At 36.1% G+C, this 10,030-nt stretch overlaps 1 protein-coding gene across 1 annotated transcript in view; it reads left to right on the top strand.

The window, feature by feature from the left end:
• The first annotated feature begins 365 nt into the window (after window positions 1–365).
• The window catches only part of SCN2A (sodium voltage-gated channel alpha subunit 2), a 163,632-nt gene continuing 153,967 nt past the window's right edge, over window positions 366–10,030 (top strand). The window contains exon 1 of the mRNA XM_006160248.1: window positions 366–570. The gene's annotated coding sequence lies outside the window, so the exon portion shown is untranslated. The remainder of the gene's footprint in view (window positions 571–10,030) is intronic.

The following is a 10,030-nucleotide window of genomic DNA, read 5'->3' as shown; positions in this document are numbered from 1 at the left end:
GGTGGTAACATAAAGTTTAAAAAAATAATAAGTTAAGCATTAATTTTTTATGATGCTATGAAAAACATCAATTTAAACATAATATAAATTTAACTCCCAAAAGCAGAATTACACATTAAAAAAATGTACATAATTTTGAAATGTTATTTTACAACTGATTAAAGTAGTTGATTTCAAATACAGTAGGATTTTGAGCTACATACTATTTAATCATATTGCTTAACTGCTATATTGCCTAAACTTGAATTAAAACGTTTTCACGTTTGGCCAGGAGATGGAGCTATCATGTAAGATGCTGCTTTGTATTTATTTATTTATTTTCTAATTTAGCACGCTGTTTTCTCACAGACAGTGGGAACCATCGAGTGAGTGGCAGAACAGAAAGCTAAGGCAGAAGCAGAAAGGATGCTGTGGTCGTCCTTTCTTGTTTTTCCTTCTTTAGTGAGGGTAGAACACATGTGAGATTTTACTTTCTGCTCTAGTCAAAATTGTGAAGAGCTGCACTGGAGACTATTATATTCAACACATACATGGATCCTGTGTTATAATTTACAATCCCCTTTATTTCAGGTAAGCTAGCATGATTCTATCTTCAACCTATTAATGAATTGTTATCTATATTAATAGTGACATTAATGAGATGTGTGCTTATAAGCTTGCATTCAGATCTACAAGATCAAAAGCTGTAATTCTCACTGTTCTGCATTTTAAAATCTTCCTAGGCTGAAATGAGCTCTGACTATGTCATACATATTTCAGTCTTTCTTTGGCTTTTCAGCCTTCAGTGTGCATCTATGGCAGCATTTGTTTACCTTTTAAAGATAAAGCTTTCAAAGTGAAGATGGGTCTTCCTCTCACAAGGGAAATACTGCTCCTTAGCGCAGTGAACAAATTGTAGAGATGTAATGAAGCATATTAACATGGCAGTGGCTTCACTAGAGCCCAGGGCTGAACCTTCTGACAGCAGCCTCAGAGAGACGCCAACATCCTGAGCCCAAAGGCCTCTCAAACAATTCCTGTTGGCTATGATGGTACAGCTTATTTATGCTTTTGTTTTTAGCTTTTAGAAATAAAGTCATTTCTCCCACATGAGTGAAGATTTATGTAATGTGTTTAATAGACTTAGAATGACAGCATAGACCTGCCTCCTTCCTCCAGCATGGATGAGAGTAGTAAACTGAAAATAAATTAATTGCTGTGGAAATGTCTTTTTCTTAGATTCTGGTGAACTTGTGATTATAAGACCCTAATGATCTAAAATAGTTAGCAATGCAGAAGGTGCTTACATTTTAAATTATTTTAGGTCATGTGACATTAGCTGTGCTAAAGAGTGGAATGACTCAGGAGGTGGAAACTGCATGCAACAGCCTTGCTTTTCTCTGTTGCTTCTCATGATTTTCTTTAAAGCCTCTTTGTATTATTATCAGAATATTAAGAAGAAACAAATAGAGATATTCCACATTTAAAAACAATCATTATCACTTAGAGAAATTTTAGATGAAAATTTGAAATACTTAGAAATGCTTTTTTTATAAGATTGTTTTATGTGCCTCACCCCCTCCTTTTGTGGAAAGAGCTCTCTGTGTGCGTGTGTGAGAGAGAGTGTGTTTGTTTGAGAGAGAAAGCAAGACAGAGAGAGGGTTAAGGTGGCAGGCGGTGGGGATGCATCAGGATATTTCTATCTTAGTCATCATTTCCTGTAAAGAGATAGCTGTGCTGTGTCAGAGGTCGTGAAAGCTATGGGAGATGATTTTATAGAATGGTTTGGACCACAAAGAGAGAGAAAAAAAAAATGGTTCTTTTAGCATTTGGGAGTGTATAATGAGTCTTCCACTCCACATGGTACTATAAACATGGGGATTTTTAAAATCACAGATTTTTAAAGCATTTATCCACCTTATCATTTTACAAAAAGTAATCATGGGTCAAAGGTGAAATGGTTTTCCCAGAGTTACATACTAAATTAGAATGAAGCAAGGCTAGAAAACTGACAATTTTCAATATCTTCTATAGCAGTAACACAATTTATCTCTATTTAGTCTAAACATATCTAGATGGCATGTAACAGGTGTGGTGATGTGGATTATGTATTTATGTGTTTGTGTATGTGGATGGATTTTATAAAATAGAGTTTCAATGTGACAATTTTTGAATGGCATATTATATCCAGTGTTCAATTTTCCTTGAATTTTTGCCAAAGTATTCAAGAAAATTAAAATAAGAACTATGGAGACTCTTAATTTCTTAATATCAGTTTTTTACAGTCAGATGAAATAGTGAATAACTTATGCTAATAAACAACGTGGATGGCCACATAATAGCTCAGTAACTCTATTCCTTATATCTGATTAAACAGACTGTATGGATAAATTACTCTACTAGTCTTTACAAGAATATCGTTTCATGCCCTGATCTTCCTTCCTTAATTTTACATATGAGGCACAGGCAATACCATATTTCTTCAATATATTAAAAGAGAGAGAGAGAGAATTAAAAGATATCACAGCTACATTTAATACTTACAGAGTACCACATATCTTCCAAGAACTGTCCATGGTAGATATTGAAAAATAGTCACAAAGTTTACCTCAAGGTGTTTATCATGGACTTTTACATGTGCAGATACTACCATCACTCGCAATCTTAGGAACACCAAAATGAGGAATGAAGACAGGCAAGAACACTAATGGGACAGGAATATGATCATGTATTTTGACCAAGCACCGTATTACATCTGTGATTCAGAATTAAACAAGAGTCACAATTTCTGTCTATTAAGAGCTCTGAGCCCTGAGAAAAATATTTTAGGAAGATGTGATAGTTAAATTAGATCATCAAAAATGGAGGACATAAATAAGTAAAATGAGAAAATTGCCCAATCCAGGGACACAAATAGAGCAATCTAATACAGGGTATTGGAGAACTATAAGGCATTGTCTATGAAAACCATAGAGAATGGTAAATAATCCAGCTTGATTGAGGCCTATTTTGTTGTTGTTTTACCTTGGTCAGAAAATAAAATATAAAGTTAACGAATTTAGCTTTTGATGTTATACATTTGACAGACTGACATACTCTCTCACATATGGATGGCTATCAAAAACTGAAATCTTTGTGCCCAGATTATACATTAGAAATTAAAGGTAACTATATGAATCTGCATGGTATTGTGGACAAGAATTAGGTCACACATAAATGAACATGAATAGGGAATAAAAGTTGAATGATTATGACTAGTATAATTTTAAGATTAGGGAGTATAAGGGATCTAGAAAGGATACTGGTTAATTTTGGGAAAAGCCATGGGAGAAATAAGGGGGATAACAATTTGATAGAAAACAAGCATGTAAGCAAATATCGAAACAGGGTTCAGCAAAATAGGAAATCCATAAAGCAGTTGACTAGCCAGTGAATAAGTGAATAAGTTAGAACTGATGGTCCTAGTTATTGTTACTTTGTAATGAATAACATTTTTAAAGAGAGAGAAAGAAAGAGAGACAGGTAGCCCAAAAGGACTTGCCATGCTGCAATCCTCCCTCAGACCCTAAACAGCTAGGACCACAGGTGCATGGTGTCTTGTATGACCCTGTATCATACAGTGGCACACTACTCCCTATGTCATGGAAGCTGGGCTTCCTCATGGGTGAATTTTAAAAGGAGGGATTTAATAGATTGGCAGAGACAAAGGTTTTTAGTGAGAGCTAAATAGAAAATGAGGAAGCTGAAGAATATATTTGAATTTTAAATCCTTCACCAGTGAAAAATAAGGGAGATAATATTTTATAGCTTTAGTAGGAAAGTACTGTTGAGGAAAAGTTGATTTTAGTTAGAATTAAAAAATACTTAAGCTCATTTGTAGAGTAAGGATATAAAGCCAGTAGGGAGAAACTCAGGAAAGAAAATATAAAAGAATATAAAGCAAGGTCCTAGAAGAGACAGGAGCAGAAAGGCTTAGGGATGTTGTTCTATGAGTAAGGAAGAAGTGTAGATGATGATATAAAGGAAAGTTGTTGAAACTCATCTTGGTTGACCTGTTCTTGAAAATTAAATCTTTGTCTGTAAAAGAAAAAAAAGAATCTCTTCTATTTAAATAATTTCGTTTCTCAGAAGAAGCTATTTGTGGCATATAAAATTTCTGGAAGAAATAATTAATCCTTGATAGGAAAACACTTTACAGAAGGATAAATTTTAGTCACATTAATACTTGAATTGGAACTAACACTGTTTCAATGTAAGCTTATTGCACATCTTTCAGTTAGCTATTTCTTGTTCAGAATGACCTGTTTAATAAAAATAGGTTCTATTTAAAACCTCCATTGGATCAGACCAATATGTATCTTATACATTTCTAGTGTAATTATGCTGATTAGTGAGTATCTGAATTTATTACTCAAGCTCCTCTCTTTAATGTCTCAGTGTTATTAGTACATATGCCATGACAGAAAAGAAAGTCAATGCCATCAAAAACTTACTTCTCTTAAAGAACTAAATCTCCTCTGGGAACAAGCAGTTAGCATAATGGCTATGTCGCTGGACTCCCACGTAGTTGACCACGGTTCGCATCCCGGACCTGGTGGCTTAAAATTCAGGCCGGGCGCGTGTGCATGTGTGCCCAAGATCCCAAGAGGAGAACAGAGGAGAAGGGATTGCGGCGTGACCATCCCCCCTGGGGGGTGATTTCTCGCTTTCTGTCTCTATGTCTCTCTCTGTCTGGCGAGCACACGTGCCCTATAGCGAAAACCTCTCCAAAAAAAAAAATCTCCTCTATAAAGCTTTCTACAAGAGGTACCTTTTTTCTTCCTTTTCTATTGGCAGTTCCAGAATGTTCATTCATCATCCTTAGTACTGCTCTCTTCTAGACATTCTCTCCCACTTATATGTCATGAAATGGCACTGTGAAGCCATGAAGAAGGCAAAAACATGGATGATGAATTCCATCCTTCATAGACTTTGAGATAGTTGCTTTCTCATTCCAGAGGAACTCAGTTCAGGTTAGACTTGGCGGAATAGAAATGCCATGTCATTTCCAGACCTGACTATCTGGCTTTATAGGGAGCCTGGTGGTTCAGAGTGAAAGGGCAGAAGCCAATGACTGCACAGATACAGAAGATTTCCCTTCCCTCTGAACTGACCCTAGGCACCACTGCAAAGACAGATATCCCCCAGCCCTTCAATGTCCTGTTTCCCCCTTTTCTTCTGGAGTCATGTGGATATCCTCGTATCTACCTCATTCAGGTTCTCAGTTAGTAAAATGTAATTTAGCTTGTCCTTGTTATTATTCTGTTCTTAATCATAAACTCAGATGGAACCCATCTATTTCAGAATATTGATGTTGCATATATTTTCTTGAGCAGCAGCCTGAGAGTTCTTGAGGTACAGATGAGATAGCTGATGTTTTGAAATGGAAAACTTACTCGTTTAAATTTATTAGTATCTGTTGCACACCCACAGGAGACTAAAGAACAATACTGGGTCCTAGACATTCTCAGTTGAATGCTAGTTGTACAATAAAACTAAGGCATTACCTCTCAGCTTGGAGTACTTTTTTAAGAGATTAAGTTCTGTATTTGCTTATCATTAATTCCCTTTAAAAATATCTATTTTATAATGTTACAATGTTACAATAAGTTGTAGAAAATACTAAGCAAATCTGGGACCAGCAGTTAGCGTAATGGCTATGTTGCTGGACTCCCACATAGTCGACTGCGGTTCGAGTTCCAGACCTGGTGGTTTAGAATAATAGTTTTCATCTTTCTGTTCTAAGTAAACTCATTGGAAGGGACACATCACGGTCTTCTAAAATTTCTATTGAAAATCTTCTGCAACAAAGATTGTGAATATTGGGACCAGCAGGTGGCATGATGGTTAAGATGCTGGATTCCCACATGTTCAACCACGGTTTGAATCTTGGACCTGGAAGCTAGAACATTCTCTCTGTCTCTTTCTCTCTCGTTCTCTGTCTCTCGTTATATCATCAAATTTAAAAATAATAATAAGAAGAAGAAATAAATTAAATAAATAAATGTTTTTAAAAGATTACTAATACATTTAGTAATAATTTCGGGCCACTTTTAGACACTACTAAAGAACAAAAACCTCCCCATTTTTCTGATTTTATTCCTTTTGCTTCATATATTATTAGTGTGTTTTACAGTGCTTCCTTTAAGCCTATTTATTTCTTCAATGTGAGAGATAAAGAGATACTCAACGAGGTCTTCACACCATGATGGCAGCCAAGATTACAGGCGTGTTCTGCACCTGTAGAGATACCTCGGGATGTGAACCTGACACCTTCATGTGCAGTGTCAGTGTCATGAAATATTACTGGTGCACCACTGTGGCTGATCCAGTGTGTTTTAAATACTGATGGTAGTTATACATAACTTTATTTCAAAGAGAAAACAATTTGAAAAGAAAAAGAAACTCAAGAGATTTTAACATAAACTGCATTTTAAAATATTGTGGATTTGTATTTTGCTGACAACTACTTCACAGATATGTTATCTCTAAGACACAAGTTCAATATTATCTTCTTTTCATTTTTTATAAAAAGAATTTAGCCTTAAGGTGCATGTACTGGAGAGAGAGAGAGAGACAGAGACAGTGAGAAGGAAAGTGAGAAATCATCTCCTGAGGGGAAGGACATACCACAATCCTTTCTCCTTCATTCTCCTCTGGGATCTTGAGTACACATGCACATGTACCTGGTGTGATTTTCAAGTCGCTGAGTTCACATGGTTGGCCATGTGGGAGGCCAGTAGCACAATGGCTATGCCAAATGTTGGCTTCACAAGTTTAATGTTATCTTCTTTAATTTTGTTTAAACATAATGAAGGTAAAGTTTATGAAAAGGATATTTCTTATATTGCAAAAAGGTCTTGCTTAGGATTTGAAACCGACAATAGTCATAATACCCATGAAAGCAAATAAGATTATTATTTTATTTACTTTTTTAGACCCATTTTTGCTGTAGGGCATGTGTGCTTGTCAGAGAGAAAGAGAAAGAGAGACAGAAAGTGAGAAATCACCCACCAGGGAATTGACCATGACACAGTCTCTTCTCATCCATTCTCCTCTCAGGATCCTGGGTATGCACACACAAATGCCCAGCCTGAGTTTTGAGCCACCAGGTCTAGAATTCAAACCATAGTCAATTACGTGGGAATCCAGCATGTAACCATTATGTCATCTGCTGGTCTTTACAAATAATATTTTTGATCATCAATATGCAATTTTGTATTACATTGGTTTTAAGGATTATTGGATTTTTTTTCTTTTTTCTTTTCTTTTCTTTTTTTTTTTGGAGAGGTTTTTGCTATAGGATGCATGCGCTCACCAGAAAGACAGAGACCGAGAGACAGAAAGTGAGAAATCACTTCTGAGGGGGGCTGACCACGCCACAATCCCTTCTCCTCCATTCTCCTCTCAGAATCTTGGGCACACACGCACATGTGCCTGGCATGACTTTTAAGCCACCTTGTCCGGGACTTGAACCCCAGTCGACTACGTGGGAGTCCAGCGACATAGCCATTACACTAACTGCTGGTCCCAGGATTATTGGAAATTTGATATACATTTTGATAATAAGTACCTATAGCAGTGGAATAGTGCTTTTTGAATATTGTTCTGATGTTAAAAAAAGAAAGACCTACAACAGGAAGATGAGATAAAAACTTATTAAGATGGCAAAGCAAAAGTTATTTGTTGAGTAAGCTAATGGAATGGTTATTAAGGTGGTTGGATACCACAGGACCACATGCTATTCAAGTCCCAGACTTGGTGGCTTGTAAAATGTGCCAGGTGTTGGGACCAGCAGTTGACGTAATGATTATGTTGCTGGACTCCCATGTAGTCAACTGTGGTTGAGTTCTGGACCAAGTGGCTTAAACTCACACTGGATATGTGTGCTTGCATGTCCAAGATCCTGAGAGGAGAATGGAGAAGAAGGGATGGCGGTGTGGCCATCCCTCCTGGGGAGTGATCTCTTGCTTTCTGTCTCCCTGTCTCTTTGTCTTTCTGGTGAGCACACATGACCTATATTAAAAACCTCTCAAAACAAAACAAAACATAAAAACATAGCAAATATGTATGCATGTGTGCCCAAAATTCCCAGAGGAGAGTAGAGAATGGACTGTGGTGTGGCCACCCTTCCTGGTGGATTTTTTTTCTCTCTCTCTCTTTTTGTCTCTTTTTTGTTGAGCACACAGACCCTGTAGCAAATTTACTTTAAAAAGTTGTTTGATTATCTTCCAATAATATTCACACATCTCCCCCTTTACAAATTTGGGCTTATAGTGATTAAAGGAGGGTGAATACCGAAATGGTGGTAGACTTTGCAACTGATAAGTGTGATTTTTTTTTCCTGGTAATATTCCATTAAATTTTTCAATTAAAACTTACTTAGAAGAAAATATAATACAGTAATAATCAAGCAGATTTTCTGTCATTTATGGTCTTTTTTATTTGTGGAAACTTATAGAAAACTTTATACTTAAACTTAGGGTTTAAGAATGAAGAGTAAATATATTTCATCTTTCAGAATATACAATAATCTTTTACGGGTAAAATAATCTTAATTGTAGCTAACTTTTTGCCTACATTTGCTAAAATATAACTTGTTCTGGAATAAAATGATTTTAGGAAGCAATCACCCTCAAAAAGGGTTTTGAATTGTTTAAATTATTTTTATTATTTTGAAAAATTTTCTTTTATTGAGATCCATGATCAGTTGTTGTTATAATATCCTTTCAGCATGAGCATGTTCTTTATGTAATTATGTAATTGTTTAATTATGCCATTCTACATCTTGGGTTGGGTGATATGTATAGGAGATTGACAAAGGAATAACAAAATCCTATTAAGCATGTAAGAAGGATAATGTATTGACTAAAATATGAAGAAAAAAAGATGGTTTAAGATAAGATTATCATAAGAGAAGAGCAACACTATCTCCCTTTTCTGAATAACTGATGTCAAAAAGTAAAATATGGGCCAGCCAGATATTGTGGTGGTTAAGGTGGTTGGATCCCACATATTATAACTGCCCAGTTCAGGTCTCAGACCTGACAACTTGATAAACACACTTGGACATGTGTGCTCATGTGCCCCAAATCCTAAGAAAATGAAAGAGAAAGGAATGATTGCTCATTTTTCCTTCTCCAGAGAGAGAGAAAGAAAGAGAGAGAGAGAGAGAAGGAAAATGAGGATTTGGGGCACATGTGCACATAAAATATATTAATTAATCTAAATACTTTCAATAATAAGTTCAGCTGACATACACACACACACACACAGACACACACACACACATGCAAAAGTTGGTACATAGACCTGTCCACAACTCAAGAGAAGACAAAACTCCTTAACATAGGAAAACAAAGCATAGAAGATCAGTAATGTTTTCTTCAAAAGTCATACAATTCTATTTTACCAGTTCAACCCATGTACTTTATCTTCTGTTGTGGTCCAGTCCTTCCATTTAAATTCTGCAAGATAATGTTCAACTATGGACTTATCCCTACCATTAAGCTGGCCACTTTCTTAGTTGCTTTAGATCTCTTATTTCTGCATGTCTGACTTTAGTTTCCCTGGATAGCAATTCCTTCAGAACTTCTTGAAGAACTGCTCTGGTGTTGGTAAATTCTTTCAGTAAATGTTCTTGTCTTTTCTTCTCATACGAAGGATAATCTTGCCAGATATAGTGTTCTTGGTTGAAATTGTTTTTCACTCAACTCTTTGAATATAATTTCCTATTCTTTCCTTGCTCACATTGTTTCTGATGAGAGATCCACTGTTAGCCTGATGGGATATCCTTTGTAGGAAACTTGAAGTTTCTCTCTTGCCAATCTGAGTATCTTGTCTTTGTCTGCGGTTTTGGTCATTCAGGCTATAATGTGTCTTGGGGAATATCTTCTTGGGTTGATCCTATTTGGGGTCCTTCCTATTTCTTGGGCCTGGATCCTTGAATGCCTCTCTAGGTTTTGGAAATTTTCTTCCAGGACTTCATGGAATAGATTGTCAATGCCCTTAT

This window comes from Tupaia chinensis, unplaced genomic scaffold (genome assembly GCF_000334495.1).
Source record: "Tupaia chinensis unplaced genomic scaffold, TupChi_1.0 Scaffold000674_1, whole genome shotgun sequence".
NCBI classification, from domain to species: Eukaryota; Metazoa; Chordata; class Mammalia; order Scandentia; family Tupaiidae; genus Tupaia; species Tupaia belangeri.
The sequence above is the reverse complement of the archived record's forward strand: the minus strand, read 5'-3'. Positions and strand labels throughout refer to the sequence as shown.